Genomic DNA, 25,753 nt, shown 5'->3' with positions numbered 1-25,753 from the left:
GGAAGTTCTGAGACACTTTTACTGAGATGGCTTTTTATTATTTTTCTGATGCAATTGAACACTTAGCTCTACTATAGAGATATTATGGTTTCATTACAACAGGGAACAAAACAAAATACCCCACAATTAAAGGTTTAAATTCTCCTGGGAAAAGTCTTTGACTCAATCCATTTGCTCATTTATTTTGCTTTTTTTAAGCCATGCTAATTATTTAAGGGAGCAAGAGAGGCTCTAAGCCCATACAATTTCCTTGACTACTTTTACACATAAATTTTAAATTTCATGTGCTAAAAATAATAAGTATGTTTTAGAATGTGAAGTTGATAATCTTTTAAAAAGTTTTTCATGTTTAATCCTTTCTGTTATGCCTCACACTCAATGATATAATTGAGGTGAATAAGAACTGACTGTACCAAAGAAAATTGAAAGGGTGAAAAGGACAAAGATCAGGTCAAATATGAATAGATATAATCATGTTTTAAATCTTATTATTAATTTACCATGTACAGTCCACAAAAAGATGCTGGCAGCAATAGAATCTCTCTGGTTTAAATCAAGAGAATTCAGGGATTAGAGATGACATTTAATATAATTATTATAAGCATATCTTATTATTAAGATGAATGAAATTAATGTTTTATCTGAGTTTCTGAACACATACTAGCAATTATAAGAATGTTTAAATAAATAAATCATCAGAAGTCTTCTACACAAGTTAATCCCCTTTAATTAGGCAAGAGCTTAATAGAAAAGATTAGTCTTTACAAAGCTATCAGTATTTGATAAATTTGTCAAATTCAATTTGACAAATGAAAGAGATTAAATTCAAGGCAAAGCATAGGGCAAGGGTCTAGCAATCAGGAGGTCTATTTGTGCACCTGATTCCTTGAGTAAACCTGGGCAAAGTACTTTAAATCCTCAGTTCTAGATTGATGGATGGATAGAGGGTTGGATAGATAGAGGAATGTGTGATAAAGCAAGTTAAATAAAATGTTAATTATAGAATATAGATGGTGAGAATATGGGTGTTCACTGTAAAATTCTTTCACCTTTTCTGTATGTTTGAACATTTTAGTAATAAAATATTGGAAATAAGAAAAATCCTCAGTTCTTTATAATAAGTGACAACAGGGTCATAGTCCCACTTTGACCATAAAAGATAGGGGTTTTTTTTTTTTGTGTGTGTGTGTATGTGTGTTTGTGTGTTTTACCTGACATACTAACCAATTTGTAGTACCTGTACTACATTTTCCACATATTCCAATATTTTAGCTCTAATTTAGTATGTTGGACTGGAAGGGACAGTGAAGATATATTCCTTCTTCATCTTCATCTATACTAATTCCCCTGAAGTTAGGAGAGCAGCCACAGGAACAATCAGAAGCTCCATATCACCAATCTTCATGAAATGATTCCAAGGTTACAGTTGTTAGTCCATCACACCAGAGCAATGACAGAGTTCACGTAGCCAGGTATGAGAACTCTGTGAGGCAGAGACTTTTTGGCTATTTCTGTTCACTACTATATGCCTAGGCCCTAGAATGGAGCTTAGAATGCAGCAGGTACCCACTAAATACTGAATAAAGGAATTCTCCCCAATTGACTAGATTGTAAACACATTTAGGGCATGGACCACAGCTCGTCACTGATCATATTAAAAAGAACCAGGCAGTCTAGCCCCAAATGAAATCACCATGGGCTAAAATTAGAATACCAGTGGGATGCAGCGTTTCTTATCATACCTGTACTATGAGCTCTCTCTCTCTCAGCTTGTTCATTTAGAAACTTTAACAGCTTAACACTTTGCATGAGATGAGGTATGTATTTTGAAAAAGGAGGAAAGAAAGGGAACTTCTACTTTTAGATATTTAGAGGACTAATATTTCCTAGTTGTAATTTTAAGGCATTTAGGCAGTCTTGTGTATATCTCAACTGACTGTTTTCTGCAAAAAGTTACCTACCTTCATGTTGCAATGACTTTTGTATGACTGGAAGAGTTCTTACGAATCCGGAAGTATCAATGTTGCTATTCCTGAAAAAGAAAAAATAACTGTTAAATTTGTAAGTTTTCACTGACTGAGATAGAGCTGGCAATTAATCATTTATTCATTCAATTATTCACCGGGTATGTAATGAATGGCTATAATGCTTCAGGCAGTGAGCTAGGCCCTAAGGATACAAAAACAGTGAGAGTGGACCCATCTCCTAAAGGAGCTCATAGCCTACTAGGACAGGGAGAGATAAGGATATCAATCATCAGAGTGCAGTATAATAGAAAAGTACCCTAAGAAAAGAATGAAGAAATGGGAAACGGGGCCATTTTTCTGGTTTAACTGATTAACAATTTTAACCAATAACAGAATCATTTTAAACAGTAATAGAATCATTTTCATATAGGAAGAGCTTTGAAAAACTATGAACCAACTACAGTATTTCACTTTAAAAAAGAAGATAACTTTTATATTATTTGGTTAGTTTGTTAGTGCACATGGTCTTTAAAAACAAAATATGAAAAATGTGAAAAATGAATTATTATAGAGGAAGTACAAGGTTTAATAAACAGCACAATTTTTAAAAGGGTAATTGTAATTTATAATTTATTTATTTGACTTGTGCTGGATATAATTACCATTATAATGTGTTATTATTTTCAGTCTGGCATGAGATCTGATTCCAATTTAATGCAGGCAGCCTGGTAGAGCTCTCAGTTTTCAGCAGCAAGTATCCAGCCAGAGACAATATTCAAGCCTTAGAAGAATGGAGGGCCCTCATATAGTCCTTCAGTGGGAACAAGTGCCATCAAGCCATGCACCTTCAGGGTTCTTATACTTAGAAAACCTTAACATATTTGTCTCAGGTATGCTGATTGAGAGCACAATTAGCTAGCTCTGTTATTCCCAACCTTCTGGTATAGGTTTTACATACATGTGACTCGGCCAACCTTCTTATGTTGACGCTACATGCTCCTCTGGCTATAGGTTTTATGAATAAGTAAATTAGGAAACCCTAATATTGATTCTGATTATATATAGTGGCCCTTGCAGCTCTTATGTGTTGATACTGATAAGATGTTATGACCAGATCTGGGACTCAGAATCATAATCATGACACTCTTCTCTCCCCTCCTCCTTCTCTCTTTCTCTCTCTCTCCCACTCTCTCTCTCTCTCTCTCACACACACACACACACACACACACACACACACACACACACACACTCACACCATAATTACCAAGGGGATATAGAGTTCAGAGAAGTAGGTAGTTGATATATAGGAAATAAAGAATGTGATAGTTCCAGCACACGTGAGTTTTTAGATTGAGAATCATGCCCAGTATAGTCAGAAAAACAAAACTAGAATACACCACAGTCCAAAATATATGTGAAGACCACAGTGTTAACAAGAGTGGTTTAGAGGTCTTCAAGACCAGCATCAGTGATATAAAGATCAAGAAGGAGCCTTTGGGAATTTTAGCATAATTAATGAAGAGCTGTATTCAGAGCACTTTGGATAACTGCGCCTCTGGGGATTAGTTCCTGTATAATGCTTTAGTCTGTGTACACATTTTGCTGCTGTCTTTTGCTCAGAATAAGTGTAAACAGTAGTTAGATACTACACCTAAAAGATAAACTACTGGCACACTCCATCTAGAGCATGTTAGGATTCTTCCCCACAATATCAGAGGCAGGATTTACTTTACAAAAAACAACATCGATAGAGAGGCTAGTAAGGAATCTCAAAAACAAAGATAAGCACACAAGCAAGAAACACCAATTAATATTTAAACAACAGTTATCATGTAGGAAACCAAAATTAATAAACAGAAAAACTACAATCAGAAGAAACAATAAATAATGGAAAATGAAAAAATATTTTAAAATAACTATAAGTAATGGTCTCAGAAGAATAGGAGAAGTTATCAGACCCATAAACAAAGAAAATGTTGATATAAAACAAAACCAATGGCAGTTTTTTATAATCACCTTTCCCGTTAATCTGTGCCTCAGACAGCCCTGCTTCTTTACTCTTTATCCCATAAACACCCAAGCCCCTTGACTTTTTGGAGCAGATTTGAGACCTGCTCTCCCATCTCCTCATTTTGCTATAAACCTGGGTGTCTCACCACTTTGGCTTGCTGCATATTGGGCAAAACAAACCTGCCATGTGGCTGACAGGGTCTTGGTGCTATGGCCGGGTATCAGGCTTGTGCCTCTGAGGTGGGAGAGCCGAGTTCAGGACATTGGTCCACCAGAGACCTCCCAGCTCCACGTAATAGCAAACAGCGAGAGCTCTCCCAGAGATCACCATCTCAACGCTAAGACCGAGCTCCACTCAATGACCAGCAAGCTACAGCTGGACACCCTATGTCAAACAACTACCAACACAGGAACACAACCACACTCATTAGCAGAGAGGCTGCCTAAAATCATAATAAGCTTATAGACAACCCAAATCACACCATTGGACGTGGTCCTGCCCACCAGAAAAACAAGATCCAGCCCCATCCACCAGAACACAGGCACTAGTCCCCTCCACCAGGAAGCCTACACAACCCACTGAAGCAACCTTAGCGACTGGGGTCAGACACCGAAAACAACGGGAACTACAAACCAGCAGCCTGCAAAAAGGAGACCCCAAACACAGTAAGTTAACCAAAATGAGAAGATAGAGAAATACTCAGCAGATGAGGGAGCAAGGTAAAAACCCACCAGACCAAACAAATGAAGAGGAAACAGGCAGTCTACCTGAAAAAGAATTCAGAATAATGATAGTAAAGATGATCCAAAATCTTGGAAATACAATAGAGAAAATACAAGAAACGTTTAACAAGGATATAGAAGAACTAAAAAGCAAAGAAACAATGATGAACAACACAATAAAAGAAATTTAAAATTCTCTAGAAGGAATCAATAGCAGAATAACTGAGACAGAAGAAGGGATAAGTGACCTGGAAGATAAAATAGTGGAAATAACTACTGCGGAGCAAAATAAAAAAAAAGAATGAAAAGAATTGAGGACAGTCTCAGAGACCTCTGGGACAACATTAAACGCAACAGCATTTGAATGATAGGGGTCCCAGAAGAAGAAGAGAAAAAGAAAGGGACTGAGAAAATATTTGAAGAGATTATAGTTGAAAACTTCCCTAATATAGGAAAGGAAATAGTCAATCAAGTCCAGGAAGCACAGAGAGTCCCATACAGGATAAACCCAAGGATAAACACACCAAGACACATAATAATCAAACTGTCAAAAATTAAATACAAAGAAAACAAATAACACACAAGGGAATCCCCATAAGGTTAACATCTGATCTTTCAGCAGAAACTCTACACGCCAGAAGGGAGTGGAAGGACATATTTAAAGTGATGAAGGAAAAAAACCTACAACCAAGATTACTCTACCCAGCAAGGATCTCATTCAGATGTGATGTAGAAATTAAAACCCTTACAGACAAGCAAAAGCTGAGAGAGTTCAGCACCACCAAACCAGCTTTACAACAAATGCTAAAGGAACTTCTCTAGGCAGGAAACACAAGAGAAGGAAATGACCTACAATAACAAACCCAAAACAATTAAGAAAATGATAATAGAAACATACATATCGATAACTATATTAAATGTAAATGGATTAAATGCTCCAACCAAAAGACATAGACTGGGTGAATGGATACAGAAACAAGACACATATATATGCTGTCTACAAGACACCCACTTCAGACCTAGGGATACATACAGACTGAAAGTGGGGGGATGGAAAAAGATATTCCATGAAAACGGAAATAAAAAGAAAGCTGGCATACCAATTCTCATATCAGACAAAATAGACTTTAAAATAAAGACTATTACAAGAGACAAAGAAGGACACTACATAATGATCAAGGGATCAATCCAAGAAGATAGAACAATTGTAAATATTTATGAACCCAACATAGGAACACCTCAATACATAAGGCAAATGCTAACAGCCATAAAAGGGGAAATCGACAGTAACACAATCATAGTAGGGGACTTTAACATCCCACTTTCACCAATGGACCGATCATCCAAAATGAAAACAAATAAGGAAACACAAGCTTTAAATGATACATTACACAAGATGGACTTAATTGATATTTATAGGACATTCCATCCAAAGACAACAGAATACCCATTTTTCTCAAGTGCTCATGGAACATTCTCCAGGATAGATCATATCTTGGGTCACAAATCTAGCCTTAGTAAATTTAAGAATATTGAAATCGTATCAAGTATATTTTCTGACCAGAAATCTATGAGACTAGATATCAATTACAGGAAAAGATATGTAAAAAATACAAAGACATGGAGGCTAAACAATACACTACTTAATAACGAAGTGATCATTGAAGAAATCAAGGAGGAAATCAAAAACTACTTAGAAACAAATGATAATGGAGACATGATGACCCAAAACCTATGGGATGCAGCAAAAGCATTTCTAAGAGGGAAGTTTATAGCAGTACAATCCTACCTTAAGAAACAGGAAGCATCTCGAATAAACAACCTAACTTTGCACCTAAAGCAATTAGAGAAAGAAGAACAAAAAAACCCCAAATTTAGCAGAAGGAAATAAATAATAAAGATCAGATCAGAAATAAATGAAAAAGAAATGGACGAAATGATAGAAAAGATCAATAAAACTAAAACCTGGTTCTGGGCTTCCCTGGTGGCACAGTGGTTGAGAATCTGCTTGCCAATGCAGGGGACACCGGTTTGAGCCCTGGACTGGGAAGGTCGCAAATGCTGCGGAACAACTAGGACCGTGAGCCACAACTACTGAGCCTGAGCGTCTGGAGCCTGTGCTCCGCAACAAGAGAGGCCGCAATAGTGAGAAGCCTGCACACTGTGATGAAGAGTGTCCTCCACTTGCCATAACTGGAGAAAGCCCTCACACAGAAATGAAGACCCAACACAACCAAAAATAAATAAATAAATATTTTTTTTTAAAAAAAAGCTGGTTCCTTGAGAAGATAAACAAAAATGATAAACCATTAGTGAGACTCATCAAGAAAAAAAGGGAGAAGACTCAAATCAATAGAATTAGAAATGAAAAAGGAGACGTGGGCTTCCTGGTGGCGCAGTGGTTGAGAATCCACCTGCCGATGCAAGGGTCACAGGTTCGTGCCGCAGTCTGGGAAAATCCTACATGCCACGGAGCGGCTGTGCCTGTGAGCCATGGCCGCTGAGCCTGCGTGTCCAGAGCCTGTGCTCCACAACAGGAGACACCACAACAGTGAGAGGCCCATGTACTATAAAAAAACAAAAACAAAAACAAAAACAAAAAAACGGAGACATAACAACTGACACTGCAGAAATACAAAAGATTATTAAAGATTACTACAAGCAACTGTATGCCAATAAAATGGACAACCTGGAAGAAATGGACAAATTCTTAGAATACACAACCTGCTGAGGCTGAACCAGGAACAAATAGAAAATATGAACAGACCAATCACAAGCACTGAAATTGAAACTGTGATTAAAAATCTTCCAACAAACAAAAGCCCAGGACCAGATGGCTTCACAGGCGAATTCTATCAAACATTTAGAGAAGAGCTAACACCTATCCATCTCAAACTCTTCCAAAAGATAGCAGAGGGAGGAACACTCCCAAACTCATTCTATGAGGCCACCATCACCCTGATACCAAAACCAGACAGACGCACAAAGAAAGCAAACTACAGGCCAATATCACTGATGAACATAGATGCAAAAATCCTCAACAAAATACTAGCAAACAGAATCCAATAGCACATTAAAAGGATCATACACCATGATCAAGAGGGGTTTATTCCAGGAATGCAAGTTTTCTTCAATATATGCAAATCAATCAATGTGATACAGCATATCAACAAACTGAAGGAGAAAAACCATATGATCATCTCAATAGATGCAGAGAAAGCTTTGGACAAAATTCAACACACATTTATGATAAAAACCCTGCGGTAAGTAGGCATAGAGGGAAGTTTCTTCAACATAATAAAGGCCTAATATGACAAACCCACAGCCAGCATTGTTCTCAATGGTGAAAAACTGAAACTATCCCCACTAAGGTCAGGAACAAGACAAGGTTGCCCACTCTCAACACTTATTCAACATAGTTTTGGAAGTTCTAGCCACAGCAATCAGAGAAGAAAAAGAAATAAAATGAATCCAAATTGGAAAAGAAGAAGTAAAACTGTCACTGTTTGTGGATGACTTGATACTATACATGGAGAATCCTAAGGATGCTATGATGCTACCAGAAAACTACTAGAGCTAATCAATGAATTTGGTAAGGTTGAAGGATACAAAATGAGTGCACAGAAATCTCTGGCATTCTTATACACTAATGATGAAAAATCTGAGAGTGAAATTAAGAAAATACTCCCATTTACCACTGCAACAAAAAGAATAAAATATCTAGGAATAAACGTACCTAAGGAGACAAAAGATCAGTAGGCAGAAAATTATAAGACACTGATGAAAGAAATTAAAGATGATACAAATAGATGGAGAGATATACCATGTTCTTGGATTGGAAGAATCAACATTGTGAAAATGACTCTACAACCCAAAGCAATCTACAGATTCAATGCAATCCCTATCAAACTACCACTGGCATTTTTTACAGAACTAGAACAAAAAATTTCAAAATTTGTATGGAAACACAAAAGACCCCAAATAGCCAAAGCAATCTTGAGAACGAAAAATGGAGCTGGAGGAATCAGGCTCCCTGACTTCAGACTATACTACAAGGCCACAGTAATGAAGATAGTATGGTACTGGCAGAAAAACAGAAATATAGATCAGTGGAACAGGATAGAAAGCCCAGAGATAAACCTACACACATATGCTCACCCTATGTTTGATAAAGGAGGGAAGGAAATACAGTGGAGAAAAGACAGCCTCTTCAATAAGTGGTGCTGGGAAAACTGGACAGCTACCTGTAGAAGTATGAAATTAGAACACACCCTAACACCACACACAAAAATAAACTCAAAATGGGTTAAAGACCTAAATGTAAGGCCAGACACTATCAAACTCTTAGAGGAAAACATAGGCAGAACACTCCGACATAAATCACAGCAAGATCCTTTTTGACGCACCTCCTAGAGAAATGGAAATAAAACCAAAAATAAACAAATGGGACCTAATGAAACTTTAAAGCTTTTGCACAGCAAATGATACCATAAATAAGACCAAAAGGCAACCCTCAGAATGAGAGAAGATAGATGCAAATGAAGCAACTGACAAAGGATTAATATCCAGAATTTTTAAGCAACTCAGGCAGCTCAATAACAAAAGAACAAACAACCCAATCCAAAAATGGCCAGAAGAACTAAATAGACATTTCTCCAAAGAAGATATACAGATAGCCAACAAACACATGAAAGAATGCTCAACATCATTAATCATTAGAGAAATGCAAATCAAAACTACAATGAGATATCATCTCACACCGGTCAGATTGGCCATCATCAAAAACTCTAGAAACAATAAATGCTGGGGAGGGTGTGGAGAAAATGGAACACTCTTGCACTGTTTGTGGGAATGTAAATTCATAGAGCCACTATGGAGAACAGTATGGAGGTTCCTTAAAAAACTACAAATAGAACCACCATATGACCCCACAATCCCACTACTAGGCATATACCCTAAGAAAACCATAATTCAAAAAGAGTCATGTACCAAAATGTTTATTGCAGCTCTATTTACGATAGCCAGGACATGGAAGCAACCTAAGTGTCCATCAACAGATGAATGGATAAGGAAGACGTGGCACATATATACAATGGAATATTACTCAGCCATAAAAAGAAATGAAACTGAGTTATTTGTAATGAGGTGGATAGACCTGGAGTCTGTCATACAGAGTGAAGTAAGTCAGAAGGAGAAAAACAAATACCGTATGCTAACACATATATATGGAAGCTAAAAAAAAAAATGTCATGAAGAGATTAGTGGTAGGAGGGGAATAAAACACAGACCTACTAGAGCATGGAGTTGAGGATATGGGGAGGGGGAAGGGTAAGCGGTGACGATGTGATAGAGTGGCAGGGACATATACACACTACCAAATGTAAATCAGATAGCTAGTGGGAAGCTGCCGCATAGCACAGGGAGTTCACCTCTGTGCTTTGTGACCACCTAGAGGGGTGGGATAGGGAGGGTGGGAGGGAGGGTGATGCAAGAGGGAAGAGATATGGGAACATATGTATATGTATAACTGATTCACTTTGTTGTAAAGGAGAAACTAACACACTATTGTAAAACAGTTATACTCAAATAAAATGTTAAAAAATATGCTAAAAAAAGAGAGACTAGGGGTAGGATGGCAATAAAACACAGACTTACTAGAGCATGGACTTGAGGATATGGGGAGGGGGAAGGGTAAGCTGTGACGAAGTGAGAGAGTGGCATGGACATATATACACTACCAAGCGTAAAATAGATAGCTAGTGGGAAGCAGCCACATAGCACAGGGAGATCAGCTCGGTGCTTTGTGACAACCTAGAGGGGTGGCATACGGAGGCTGGGAGGGAGGGAGATGCAAAAGGGTAGAGATATGGGAACATATGTATATGTATAACTGATTCACTTTGTTGTAAAGCAGAAACTAACACACCATTGTAAAACAGTTATGCTCCAATAAAGATGTTAAAAAAAATCTTCCAACAAACAAAAGTCCAGGACCATATGGCTTCACAGGAGAATTCTATCAAACATTTAGTGAAGAGCTAACACTGATCCTTCTTAAGCTCTTCCAAAAATTGCAGAGGTAGAAACACTCCCAAATTCATTCTGCGAAGCCACCATCACCCTGATACCAAAACCAGAAAAAGATATCACACAAAAAGGAAAACTATAGACCAATGTCACTGATGAACATGGATGCAAAAATCCTGAACAAAATACTAGCAAACAGAATCCAACAGCACAGCAAATTAAAAGGATCATAAACCATGATCAAGTGGGATATATCCCAGGCATGCGAGGATTCTTCAGCATACATAAATCAATCAATGTGATATACCACTCTAACAAATTAAGGAATAAAACCATATGGTCATCTCAACAGATGCAGAGAAAGCTTTTGACAAAATTCAACACCCATTTATGATAAAAACTATCCAGAAAATGGGCATAGACGGAAACTACCTGAACATAATAAAGGCCATATATGACAAACCCACAGCATGCATCATACTCAATGGTGAAAAACTGAAAGCATTTCCACTAAGATGAGGAACAGGACAAGGATGTCCACTCTCACCACTCTTATTCAACATAGTTTTGGAAGTCCTAGCCACAGCAATCAGAGAAGAAAAAGAAATAAAAGGAATACAAATTGGAAAAGAAGAAGTAAAATTGTCACTGTTTGCTGATGACATGATACTATACATATAAAATGCTAAAGATGCCACCAGAAAACTACTAGAACTAATCAATGAATTTGGTAAGGTTGAAGGATACAAAATTAGTGCACAGAAATCTCTGGCATTCCTATACATCAACAATGAAAAATCAGATAGAGAATTTAAGGAAACACTTCCATTTACCATTGCAACAAAAAGAATAAAATACCTAGGAATAAACCTGCCTAAGGAGGCGAACGACTTGTACTCAGGAACTATAAAACACTGATGAAATAAATCAAAGATGACATAAACAGATGGAGAAACATACCATGTTCTTGGATTAGAAGAATCAATATTGTGAAAATGAATATATTACCCAAAGCAATCTACAGATTCAATACAATCCGTATCAAACTACCAATGGCATTCTTCACTGAATTAGAATAAAAAATTTTACAATTCATATGGAAACACAGAAGACCCCAATTAGCTAAAGCAATCTTGAGAAAGAAAAACGGAGCTGGAGGAATCAGGCTCCCAGACTTCAAACTATATCACAAAGCTATAGTGATCAAGACAGTATGGTATTGGCACAAAAAGAGAAATACAGATCAATGGTACAGTATAGAATGCCCAGAGATAAACCCATGTACATATGAGCACCTAATTTACAACAAAGGAGGAAAGAACATACAATGGAGAAAAGACAGCCTCTTCAATAAGTGGTTCTGGGAAAAGTGGACAGTTACATGTAAAACAATAAAATCAGAACACTATCTAATACCATACACAAAAATAAACTCCAAATGGACTAAAGACTTAAAGACCAGACACTATAAAACTCTTAGAGTAAAACATAGGAAAATCACTCTTTGACATAAACCACAGCAAGATCATTTTTACCTACCTCATAGAGTAACAGAAATAAAAACAAAAATAAACAAATGGGACTTAAAAGCTTTTGCACAGCAAAGGAAAACTATAAACAAGACAAAAAGACAACCCTCAGAATTGGAGAAAATATTTGCAACTGAAAACAACAGCCAAAGATTAATCTCCAAAATATACAAACAGTTCATGGAGCTCAGTATCAAAAAAGCATACAACCCAATTAAAAAGTGGGCAGAAGACTTGAATAGACATTTCATCAAGAAAGACATACAGACGGCCAAGAGGCACATGAAAGGATGCTCAACATCACTAATTATTAGAGAAATGCAAATCAAAGCTGCAGTGAGGTATCAACTCACATTAGTCAGAATGGCCATTATCAAAGAATCTAGAAACAATAAATGCTTGAAAGGGTGTGTTTGTTCTTCTGATGTTGAGTTGTATGAGCTGTTTATATGTGCTGGATACTAATCCCTTATTGGTCATATCATTTACAAATGTTTTCTCCCATTCAGTAGGTTGTCTCTTCATTTTGTTGATGGTTTCCTTGGCTGTGCAAAAGCTTTTAAGTTTAATTAGGTCCCATTTGCTTATTTTTGCTTTTATTTCCTTTACTTTAGGAGACAGATCCAAAAAAATATTGCTGCAATTTATGTCAAAGAGTGTTCTGCCTATGTTTCCCTCTAGGAATTTTATAGTACCCAGTCTTACATTTAGGTCTTTAATACATTTGGAGTTTACTTTTGTATATAGTGTTAGAGAATGTTCTAATTTAATTATTTACATGCAGCTGTCCAGTTTTCCCAGCACCACTTACTGAAGAAACTGTCTTTTCTCCATTGTATATTCTTGCCTCCTTTTCATAGTTAATTGACCATGAGTGTGTGGGTTTATTTTTGGGCTCTCTGTTCTGTTCCATTGATCTATAAATCTGTTTTTATGCCAGTACCACACTGTTTTGATTACTGTAGCTTTGTTGTATAGTCTGAAGTCAGGGAGTGTGATTCCTCCAGCTCTGTTCTTCTGTCTCAAGATTGTTTTGGATATTTGGGGTCTTTTATGTTTTCATACAAGTTTTAAAATTATTGTTCTAGTGGAAAACAGTGTGGAAGTTTCTCAAAAATCTAGAAATAGAACTACCATATGACCCAGCAATTTCACTCCTGGGTATATATCTGAAAAAGACAAAAACATTAATTTGAAAAGATACATGCACCCCAATGCTCATAACAGCATTATTTACAATTGCCAAGATATGGAAGCAAACTAAATGTGCATCAACAGATGAATGGATAAAGAAGATGTGGTATACACACACACACACACACACACACACACACACACACACACACACACACACTGGAATATTACTCAGCCATAAAGAAAAACAAAATTTTGCCATTTGTAGCAACATGGCTGGACTTGGAGGGCATCTTGCTAAGTGAAATAAGTCAGACAGAGAAAGACAAATACTATATGATATCACTTATATGTGGAATCTGAAAAATACAACAAACTAGTGAATATAACAAAAAGGAGCAGACTCACAGATATAGAGAACAAACTACTAGTTACTAGTTGGGGGAAGGGCAATGTAAGGGTGGGGAGTGGGAGATACAACCTATTGGGTAAAAGATAGGCTCAAGGATGTATTGTACAACATGGGGAATACAGACAATATTTTGTAATAACTGTAAATGGAAAGTAATCTGTAAAAATTGTATAAAAACATTAATTTTTTTTTTTTTTTTTTTTTTTGCGGTATGTGGGCCTTTCACTGTTGTGGCCTCTCCCATTGCGGAGCACAGGCTCCAGACACACAGGCTCAGCCATGGCCATGACTCACAGGCCTAGCCGCTCCATGGCATGTGGGATCTTCCCGGACCGGGGCATGAACCTGTGTCCCCTGCATCGGCAGGCGGACTGTCAACCACTGCGCCACCAGGGAAGCCCCAAAACATTAAAATTCTTTTAAAAATTAAATTAAAAGTATAGCTATAAAAACACGTAACAATATTTACTATCTTAACCATTTTTAAGTAAACAGTGCATTAGTATTAACTATGTGCATATTGTTGTGCAACAGATCTCTAGAACTTTTTCATCTTGCCAAACCAAAACTCTACACCTATTAAACAACAACTCCCCATTTCCCCAACCCCCCCAGTCCCTGGTAACCACCATTGTACTTTCTGTTTCCATTAACTTGACTACTGTAGATACCTTATATCACAGAGGAATCATGCAGTTTTTGTCTTTTTGTGACTGGTTTGTTTTACTGAGGATAATGTTCTCAAGGTTCATCTGTGTTGCAGTATGTGACAGGATTTTCTTCTTTTTTAAGGCTGAATAATATTCCATTGTATGTATATACTGCTTTTTTAAATCCATCCATCCTTTGATGGACATTTAGGCTGCTTTCATTTCTTGACTATTGTGAATAATGCAACGATCACGGGTGTACAATCAATATCATTTTAAGATCCAGTTTTCAACTCTTTTGGATATATACCCAGAAGTGGAATTGCTGGATCATGTGGCAATTTTGCTTTTATTTTTTTGAGGAACTTCCATACTGTTTTCCATAGTGGCTGCACCATTTTACATTCCTACCAACAGAGCAGAAGGGTTCCAATTTTTCCACATCCTCACCAACACTTGTTATTTTCTTTTATTTTTATTTTTTATTTTTGATAGCAGCCATCTTTAGGGGTATGAGATAATATCTCATTGTGGTTTTCATTTGTATTTCCCTGATGATTAGTGAAGTTGTGCATCTTTTCATATGTTTGCTGTCCATTTGCATATCTTCTTTGGAGAGATGTTTATTCAAATCCTTTGCTCATTTAAAAAAATTGGGTTATTTGTTGTTGTTCTTGTTGTTATTGAGTTGTAGGAGCTCTTTATATACCTTAGATATTAATCCCTTATTAGATACATGGCTTGAAAATATTTTCTCCAATTGATAGGTTGCCTTTTCACTCTCTTGATTGTTTCCCTTGCTGCACAGATGTTTTAAAATTTGACTTAGTCCCATTTGTCTATTTTTGGTTTTGCTTCCTGTGTTTTTGGTGTTATATCCAAGAAATTACTGCAAAGTCCAATGTCATGAAATTTTCCACTATGTTTTCTTATACGAGTTTTATCGCTTCAGGTCTCACATTTAGGTCTTTAATCCTTTTTGCATTAATTTTTGTATGTGGTGTAAGGTAAGGATCCAACGTCATTCTTTTGCAGTTTTCCCAGCACCATTTGTTGAAGAGACTATTCTTTTTCCACTGTGTATTTTGGCACCCTTATCATAGTTAATTTGACCATATACGTGAGGGTGAGCACTCTATTCTGTTCTATTGGTTGATATTTCTGTCTTTATGCCAGTACCATACTGCTTTGATTACTATAGCTTTGTAATACGTTTCGAAAGCAGAAAGTGTGAGGTCTTCAGCTTTTGTTTTTCTTTCTCAAGATTATTTTGGCTATTTGGGGTCCTTTGAGATTCTGTATTAATTTTAGGATGTCTATACAGAAAGCTAAAACGGAGTCAAAACAATTAATTGAGGACTACCACGTGCTAAGCATCATTAAATGCAATTAAAACATCTATGTGGGCCTCCCTGGTGGTGCAGTGGTTGAGAGTCTGCCTGCCAACGCAGGGGACACGGGTTCGTGTCCCGGTCCGGGAGGATCCCACATGCCACGGAGCGGCTGGGCCCATGAGCCATGGCCACTGAGCCTGCGTGTCCGGAGCCTGTGCTCTGCAGCGGGAGAGGCCACAACAGTGAGAGGCCCACGTACCGCAAAAAACAAAACAAAACAAAACAAAAACAAAAAAAACCTATGACAGTCTTTACCCTAAAAGTAATCTTAATCTCTTTGGCACAACCAAATGGACTTGATTTTTTTTTTTTTTTTTGTGGTACACGGGCTTCTCACTGCTGTGGCCTCTCACTGTTGCAGAGCACAGGCTCCAGACACGCAGGCTCAGCGGCCATGGCTCACGGGCCCAGCCACTCCGCGGCATGCGGCATCTTCCCGGACTGGGGCATGAACCCATGTCCCCTGCATCGGCAGGCGGACTCTCAACCACTGCGCCACCAGGGAAGCCCATGGACTTGATTTTTAATCACTGTATTCCCAGTGTGTACAACAGTTTCTAGCACTAGTAGGTGCTCAATAATTATTTGTTAAATTAAACAAATATAATAAAGCTATTTAATACACAATTCAAATAATGGTAAGACCATAGGTGTGTGGGTTTATCTCTGGGCTTTCTATCCTGTTTCATTGATCTATATTTCTGTTTTTGTGCCAGTACCATACTGTCTTGATTATTGTAGCTTTGTAGTGTAGTCTGAAGTCAGGGAGACTAATTCCTCCAGTTCCAGTTTTCTTTCTCAAGATTGCTTTGGCTATTCGGGGTCTTTTGTGTTTCCATACAAATTTTAAGATTTTTTTGTTCTAGCTCTGTACAAAATGCCATTGTGCTAAGCTTCATCTGAACTATATGTTATAGTCTGAATCTTTTCCAGACTTTAGACCATTATTTTATCAAATGTTCTTTTTGCTTTTCTTCATCATGAATGTCTTCTGACTTATTTCCCTGTTAGAAGTGTGGTTAACAGCATGTACATTGGAACCTGTCTGCCTGAGTTCATAATCCCAGCTCCATGGGTTATTAGCCATATGACTCTGGTCAAGAGTCTTAACCTCTCTGACACTCAGTTTCTTCATCTGTAAAATAGGGATATTAATAGTTTTGAGGATTAAGCAAAATGATATTTGTTGTATATAAGTATTTGCTGCTATTATTTTTAGTATTATTATTAACACCAGTCAATTCTCTATTAAGAGAAAGACAAAAATACACATTATTAAAAATGTGTATTAGAGGTTGACAGGTAGTAGCTTTAAGAATATCCAGTAATGGGAAAGGTAGGAGTCTTTTTACAATTCCATTTTATTTCCCCTTTGTTCCCAATTGTAGCTATCCAAGTGGCAGAAGCACAAGTACTCACTACTAACTTCTCATTAAGCTACCTTAAACTGTAATTGAAATTACCTTACTCTTCATTTTGAAAGACTTGACCTATAAGGCACCTGAAATGGTATTGTCTATGGAATAATCGCCATTAGTTGGTGCTGCAATAAACTATTTTAACTTTTTTAAATCTTGAGAAGCTTACAAAACAGAAATGAAAGCCACTTTGTGAGAGGTAGTTTAAAGCTTCTTCAGAGTTTCCCAGAGCATCCTGCATCAGAGCATGAACTGTGCAGAGAATTTCAAGTTTTGATCTACCATAACCTAACCCTAACCCTATAAGATAAGGTCATGGAGTTAAAAACAAAGTTTAGGTAATCCATTCTGTCATGATACTCATTTCAATAAAATACTATTTGGTTGTAGCCTGTTCCTTTTAAGACTCACCCCTGTTGGTGGGAGCAACCAAAACATTTATAAAAGGGGATTGAAACTACACTCCCACTTCTTCAACATGCATTCCTGAACTACACTATGTGCCACACATCAAACTCCATTCCAGCTAGTTCTGTTGTCTGATGCTCATCTTGATATTTGTAGCCTCTTACTAACTCTAGTTCCTCTCATTTCTTTGGTACCTTGGTGTTAACTGTTTCTTTAGCATCTGGCCCACTTTGTCTCCTGGACCCCTGTTCTTCACCTCTCTCCCGCTTCAAGTTGCTCAGAATAATTAGCCAGGATCTAACCTTTCTGACTAGACCTCAGGATCTTTTCTCATTAACTGACTGCCACAATCAGTCCTGGTAAGTACAGCCAAGCACTCTTGGGAACTGCCCTTTTGTATGACTCTGGTCTCAGAGGAGTCAACACCAGATAATTATCATTTGGGGGAAGGTATACTATCACCCACCAGCAATGTTTCTTATCTCTCTGTTATTTATCTGTTTTCCACACAAACTCTCTCACATATGTAGTCTCTTTATTTATTATCTTTAAGAGCCTTTTAGTTGTATGAAGAGAGAAATCATTTCATAGACATTCACTCATACACAATGGAAAGCGTAAACGTGTGCACAGTGTGAATTTGTGTATGTATATATTAGCTGCATGGATGAGGGGCAGCTACCTGGTCAGAAATGTAGGTCCCTTGGGAAAGAAGAGGGAAATGGAGGCTGAGTAGGCAACCAATTAATATCCATGACAGCAAATGAATGTGTACAAGTTATGAAATAAATCTCATTCATAATGGATAACACTGTATTTTCAGGTGAGTATAGGACTATATATGATGCAAGTTAAATATAATATGTTGCCTTGTGGGTGTAAAGTCCTCAATTTTTAGGTATAAAAATGCAGAATACAAGGTGTCAAACCGGCAAGTTTTCAGTCTGCAGCCATAAAATTTCCTCCAAGATTCAACCCAGTGGGAAGAACAGGAAAGGAGATGAATTCCAGTGTAGACCTTAAAAAACTGTACTGAAAAGAGGAATTATAATGTAAGAATTGTGGTATAGTCAGTAATGATTACTCTCAGTAAACGAGTGCCAAGCACACAATAGGCACTGAGTAAAAATCTTATTGAATTGATTCCAACAATATAATTTGCAATAGACAGACCTGGATTTCTGTCTACTTCACTAAGTAAATAGTGAACATAGATCATTAGGATTCATTAAGTAAATAGAGAACACAGTTACATCTTTTTTAGTGTACCAATTAAAAATTTACATTTGCCTGGTAGTTACAGAAAGTGGAAAACAGTGGCTCAAACAAATTGGGGGTTGATTTTTTCTCATGAAGAAGTCCAGAGGTGGGCAGCCAAGAACTGGCATGGCTCACCACCATCCTTAGGGTATGGCTGTATTGTCAGCTCACCCACCACTTTAAGAAACATCCTCAGAAGTTGTAACCAACAGTTTCTCCTTCATACCTTTGACCAGAAGTGTGAAATATAGTCATGCCTATCTGCCAGGAAGGTTGGGAAATGCTTCCCAAAAGTTGGGGCTCCCTTAGTTAAAAAACAAAAAAGACAGGGAAATGGATATGGGGTATGGAACTTGTATTCTCTGCTCTAGTACACTCCTCTAACTTCCAAACATCTATTCACATCATTCTTCCCACTGTGGAACACACTCACCCTCCTCCCAAGAGAGGCAGAATTCCCATCTAATTACTAGATCCAGTAACAAACTCAGAATTTTGGGTGATGTGAAGTCCTCTTCATCAGGTTTGAATGTGGCAGAGGATACCAAAGCAAAAATTCCCATCAGAAAAAGGAGAATGCAAAATTCTGAATCCTAACAATTATTGTCATTCTAAACAGGAATAGTGAAGTAGAAAAAAATCAGCAGGAGAATAAATTCCTTGATTAGCTCATCTGGCAGCCCTTGAAATTGTCTGGGAGGATTCCCCTTGTCCATTGCCCTCCATTTTCCCTGATTCTGTTTCTCATAGTTCTTCCTTTTCCATTATCCTCCTGGTTACATCTGAGCTGGGCTTTGTAGAGGATGTCCTTTCTGGAAGCCACATAGCTTTGGACAGCTTGCTTCTTGTTGGTGCAGGTTCAGGACCTTGGGGATTGTTGTGGGGTTTAAAAGGCACAGACTGTTCCAGTCAGGTTTGGGATACTTTTTGGCAATATATACCTCAAAACTTAGTAGATTTCTAGCATATTTATTTCTAATCAATCTATATGTGAATAACCTTGGCCAAGGATATTTTCTAGACTAGCTCTACTCAACGTTCCAGACTGTGACAAGGTACGGTGCTCACAACAGAATGTAAATCAACACACTGCTGCCTTCACTGAGAAAGTCTTGACATAAAAAAGTCAGCTGGGGCTTCCCTGGTGGCGCAGTGGTTGAGAGTCCGCCTGCCAATGCAGGGGATACGGGTTCGTGGCCCGGTCCGGGAAGATCCCACATGCCGCGGAGCGGCTGGGCCTGTGAGCCATGGCCACCGAGCCTGCGCGTCCGGAACCTGTGCTCCGCAACGGGAGAGGCCACAGCAGTGAGAGGCCCGCGTACCGCAAAAAAAAAAAAAAAAAAAAAAAAAAAAAAAGTCAGCTGAACTAAACAGTGATCTTAGGGTCAAAGCTGACTTACATTCTGCTTGAAATTCCTTATTTCCTCTCAGACCAGTACCAAAAATTCGTTAACTGACAGCCAGTCAGTGGACCACACCTGGAGTACCACTGGTCTAAAACTTTTTAAGCCTGAGAATTTGGGGCTTTGAGTTGCTTATCTTTGCACTCTATCCACTTTCCTCTTCTCCTTTAACTTAATGGCCTCTGCCTTCAGGACATGTGAAACAGTAAGCTTTGTTGAGAAGAAAACACTATTAATTTTTTTAAACACTATTAATTTGATCAGAGAATTTGTCCCGCAGAGCATCAATCTTATTTACCGCTATGGCTGCAGCTTTGTTCTCACCACTGTCGATGCCTTCCTTTGGAGTACAGAAGCCTTTAGCTTTTTCAGTCCTGCAAGGCTCCAAATTACAGGAATCTCAGTAAACTTAAATTTCAGGCCAAAGGCTAAAAGCACCCCTCTTAGGACATTTATTTTTCTTTCCATTTCTGCAGCCTGAATGCATCACTTTCTTATGGAGCTTTTCTTAGAAACCACAAGAAGGAGCCAGTACACAGCAACTTCTGAAATTTCCTACCATTTTTCTTAATCCTACAGCCTTGGTTGATATTTGGTTTATACTCCAAGGAATAGCAAGCAAAAGCTTGACCACAGTCACAAGCCTTTCAGATTGAAATGGGTGCATCTTTAATATTTATTTCCCCATTGTCTCAATTCAGCCAATAACACAGTTTAGATACTGTTACTTGCAGCACCATTCTGATACCTATTACTGTAAAGGTAAGGATTCTTAGAAATAGATAAATGATTTCATTCTAGCTAGTTTAATAATTAAACTCAGCTGAGTTTATTAAAGGATATTAGATGATCCTCAGAATCACTGTGAGACCTGAAGGAACAAACTGTAGACTACATTTCTAGAAACAATTCCCTACACCTAACTATAGAACTAGCTTATTAAGGGAGCTACTATTAACCCAGGCCCCAAAACTATGCTGCTTCTTCCATAATTTCGAGACAGCTGCCTCCCTGGCTGATCCCAGAAGATCAAAATTCCTTTGCCAGTGTATTTGCTTTCTCCTTCTCCTTTACTTCGACAACATCAAATCTATAGAGAAGACAATCTATATTAACTCTTCAGCCCACAAAAATCTGGACAGGTCTGTACAGCCAATTTTTCTGAAAAATCTGAATGAAGAGAAAGCTTTGATTTTGCCTGAGTTAGTCAGAATGCAGATAAAAATAGAAATTTGCTTTATTTATCAGTATATAAACTTGATGTTTATATCTAAGAACAAAGTAAGATTCCCCCATAAATTTTATGCTTAAAGCATACAAAGTGTCATTGGGGAAATATGCAAGGAATCCTTTCCTTCTGTCTTGGCCCAAGTTTTCTGGTCTTTAAGAACAAACTTCAGTGAATATATCTGGCTACAAAAAGTACATCACAATGGTAACCAGACTTACTGTGGTAATCATTTTGAAATGTACAGAAATACCGAATCACTATGTTGTGTGACAGGAACTAACATAGTGTTGTAGGTCAATTATACTTCAAAAACAAACAAACAAATAAACTCATAGAAAAATAGATGAGATTTGCAGTTACCAGAGGCAGGCGGGTAGGGGGAGCAGGAATTGGATGAAGACAGTCAAAAAGTACAAACTTCCAGATATAAGATAAATAAGTACTACAGATGTAATGTACAACATTATAAATATAATTAATACTGTTGTATGTTATATATGAAAGTTATTAACAGAGTAAATTCTAAGAGTTCTTATTATAAGGAAAACATTTTTTTCTATTTGTTTAATTTTGCATCTATATGAGATGATGGATGCTCACTAAACTTACTGTGGTCATCATTTCATGATGTATGCAAGTCAAATCATTAGGCTGTACACCTTAAACTTACCCAGTGCTGTAATGGCAATAATATCTCAATAAAGCTGGAAGGAAAAATAAAAATCAAAAAAAAAGTATTGATAAATTCCTAAGTATGTATTACATCAACTATCTTCCAACCTCATATTTTCTGGATTTTAAACATGTGTAATTCATTCAGATAAACTTTACATATATGGGAAAACATAAATCTAAATTTGAGACCACTTACCCTCACCTTTCCAAAGTACCATATTTCAGGGCTCCCAGAGACAAACTGATCATAAATATTCCCTGCCTAAGAAATTAGGAAGCCCCCTTTTGTAAGCTATTGAATACCACAAAGGCTGTGTGATTGGTTTCTTCTGCATTATAACCACTACTAGCATAATACAATAATTGAATATGATGATCAGTAATGAACTCTGTAGCCTAGATAATTAGCCTGAAGTAGAATCATGACTAAAATGCTAAACTTTATATTGAGAATGTTAGAATCAAAAAGTAAAAAAGTCAAAGATAAACATGCATATTGAGCCCTATTGATCTGATATTCATTTATTGAATAAGGCATATTTTCTTGAATTATCCATTTGTTGTCACAACTCTTTTCTTTGCTAGTAGAAAACCTTGTCATGGAATAGCTTCCCTTCACTTCAGAGAAAAAGTTATAACTCTCCCACACCAAGAGGGCCTATATAAAATGACTGAATGGAAAAGGAGATTGGTATATGTCAAAATAACTTCATAAATGAGTGGGGGATTTGCATTGACATCATGTATGTGTATTCTGATAAGAACCCTAATTTTAAGCTTTCAGGATTAGGGATGTTTTGCTCAATTTAACTGCATTATTATCATCATCAACACATGGAATACTCAAGCTTAAAATTATTTAAGGCTGGTGGTTCTATGTTTAAAGTTTCCTAATTTACTGATTCTTCTATATGTTCAGCTATTCCAAGGAAGCAGAAAAAAATTAGTTTGTTTTGTGATTAATAGATCATTTTAAAATAAGATTTTTATTACTGAAGATGCCAATTAAGGATGGTGAAGATAGTAACACTTTTTTTGTTCAATGAAGTTTTTTGAAATGGCTTTATTGAAGAAAAATGACATAAAATAAACTGTACATCTTTAAAGCATACAACTTGTTAAATGTTGATATATGTACACACATGTGAAACCATTCCCTCAATAAGGATGGTGAACATATCCATCACCCCCAACATTTTCTCCTGCCCCGTGGTAATCCCTCTCTCCTACACCTCTCTACTCTCCCCTTCCTCAAGCAACTACTGATCTGCTTTCTGTCAATATAGATTAGTTGGGATCTTATTAAGATTTGTATAAATGGAATCATGAGTATGTGCTCTTTTGGGGCTGGCTTCTTTCACTCAGCAAAATTATTTTGAGATTCATTCATGCTGTTGTGTCAATAGTTCAATTTTATTAATGGGTAGAATTCCATGGTGTGGACATATACCAATTTGTTTATCCATTCACCTGTTGATGAATATCTAGGTTGTTGCCACTTTTTTGGCTATTACACATAAAGTTGTTATAAACATTCATGTACAAATCTTTATATGGACACATGCTTTCTTTTTTCTTCGGTAAATACCTAGAGATGGAAGAGCTGGATCATATGGCATCTGTGAATTTGACTTTTAAAGAAACTGCCAAACTCATTTCCATAGTGGCTGTACCATTTTACATTTCACCATCAGGATTATGAGAATTTCAGTTCCTTCACATCCTTGCCAATACATGTCATTTTAATAGGTCCATAGTGGTATTCATTATGGTTTTAATTTGCAATACCTTTAATGACTACTGACATTGACCATCTTTTCATGTGATTATTTGTGATCCATGTATCTTCTTTGGTGAAATGTCTGCTCAAATCCTTTGCTTTTTTTATTGGGTTGTTTGTTTATTATTAAGTTTTGAGTGTTCTTTATGTATCCTGGATATAAGTCTCTTAAGAGAAATATGCTATGCAAATATTTTCTTGTCATTTCAGTCTCCTAACAGTCTCTTTTGAAGAGCAAAAGTTTTTTTATTTTCCATGAAGTCTCTTACCCTTTTTTCTGGGTTGTGCTTTTGGTGTTGTATCTAAGAGACTGTTCCTTAACCAAAGGTCACAGAAATTTTCTCCTATGTTTTCTTCTAGAGCTTTATAGTTTTAGGCTTACATTTAGATCCATGATCCATTTTGAGTTAAATTTTGTGTATGGTGTGAGGTTTAGATTGAAGTTTTTGGTTTATGGTGTGTTTTGGTTTGTTTGTTCGTTTTGCATATGGATAAACCACTTGTCTCAGCAGCATTTATTTTTTAAAAATCCTTTCTCCACAGAATTGCTTTTGTACTTTTGTCAAAAATAAATTGTTCGTATATGTGGGTTTATTTTTGGACTTTCTATTCTGTTCCACTGATCTGTTTGTCTAGCTTGACGCCAATACCACATTGTCCTGATTACGGTAGCTTTACAATAAGACTTGAAATCAGATAGTGTTAGTCCCCAACTTTGCTCTTTTTCAGAGCCATTTTGGCTATTCTAGGTCCTTTGCATTTTTAAATGCATTTTAGAATCAACTTGTCAATTTCTTCACAAAAGCAAACTGGGATTGTAATTAAGATTGCATTGAATCAATCTATGGAGCAATTTTTGGAGAACTGACCTCTTAACAATATTGAGTCTTCCAAGCCATGCACAAGGTCTATTAATTATACGTCTTTTAATTTATTTCAGCAGTGTTTTGTAGTTTTCAGTGTTGCACATTTTTTGTTAGCTTTATCCCTAAGTATTTATCCCTAAGTACTATCCTTAAGTGTTTTTGATCCCTAAGTGCTATCACAAATGGCACTGCTCTTTAAATTTCAATTCTTGATTGTTCATTGCTAATATATAAAATTACAGTTGCTTTTTGAATATTGATGTTGTAGGCTTCAACCTGATAAACTCATGCTTTCTTGTGGATTCCATCAGATTTTCTACATAGACTCTCATGTTGTCTACAAATAAAGAGAGTTTTACTTTTTTCTTTCCAGGCCCACTAAATTGCTTTTATGGACCACTTTTTTTTTTTTGCTGTATGTGGGCCTCTCACTGTTGTGGCCTCTCCTGTTGCAGAGCACAGGCTCTGGACGTGCAGGTCCAGCAGCCATGGCTCACGGGCCCAGCCGCTCGGCAGCATGTGGGATCTTCCCGGACTGGGGCACGAACCCATGTCCCCTGCATCGGCAGGCAGACTCTCAACCACTGCGCCACCAGGGAAGCTACTTTTTTCTTTCCAAAATGGATGCCTTTTCTTTCTTCCTTACTCCCTCCCTCCCTCCCTTCTCTCTCTCTCTTTCCCCTTCCTTCCTTCCTTCTCTCCCTCCCTCCTTCCTTCCTTCTTTTTTGCCTGATTGCACTGGCCAGAACCTCTAGTACAATGTTGAAAAGAAGTGATGAGAATGAACACTTTTGTCTTATTCTTGATCTTAGGGGGAAACCATTTAGTTTTCACCATTAAATATGATGCTACCTATATGTTTTTCA

At 37.2% G+C, this 25,753-nt stretch overlaps 1 long non-coding RNA gene across 2 annotated transcripts in view; it reads right to left on the bottom strand.

The window, feature by feature from the left end:
* LOC136793461 (uncharacterized) overlaps positions 1–25,753 on the bottom strand; it is a 107,027-nt gene that overhangs the window by 31,658 nt on the left and 49,616 nt on the right. For both annotated transcript variants that reach the window (XR_010838726.1, XR_010838725.1), the window contains exon 2: positions 1,962–2,032. This is a non-coding gene — a long non-coding RNA (uncharacterized lncRNA). The remainder of the gene's footprint in view (positions 1–1,961; positions 2,033–25,753) is intronic.

The sequence above is a fragment of the Kogia breviceps genome, chromosome X (assembly GCF_026419965.1).
Source record: "Kogia breviceps isolate mKogBre1 chromosome X, mKogBre1 haplotype 1, whole genome shotgun sequence".
NCBI classification, from domain to species: Eukaryota; Metazoa; Chordata; class Mammalia; order Artiodactyla; family Physeteridae; genus Kogia; species Kogia breviceps.
Note: the sequence above shows the minus strand (reverse complement) of the source record. Positions and strands in the feature narration are given on the sequence as shown.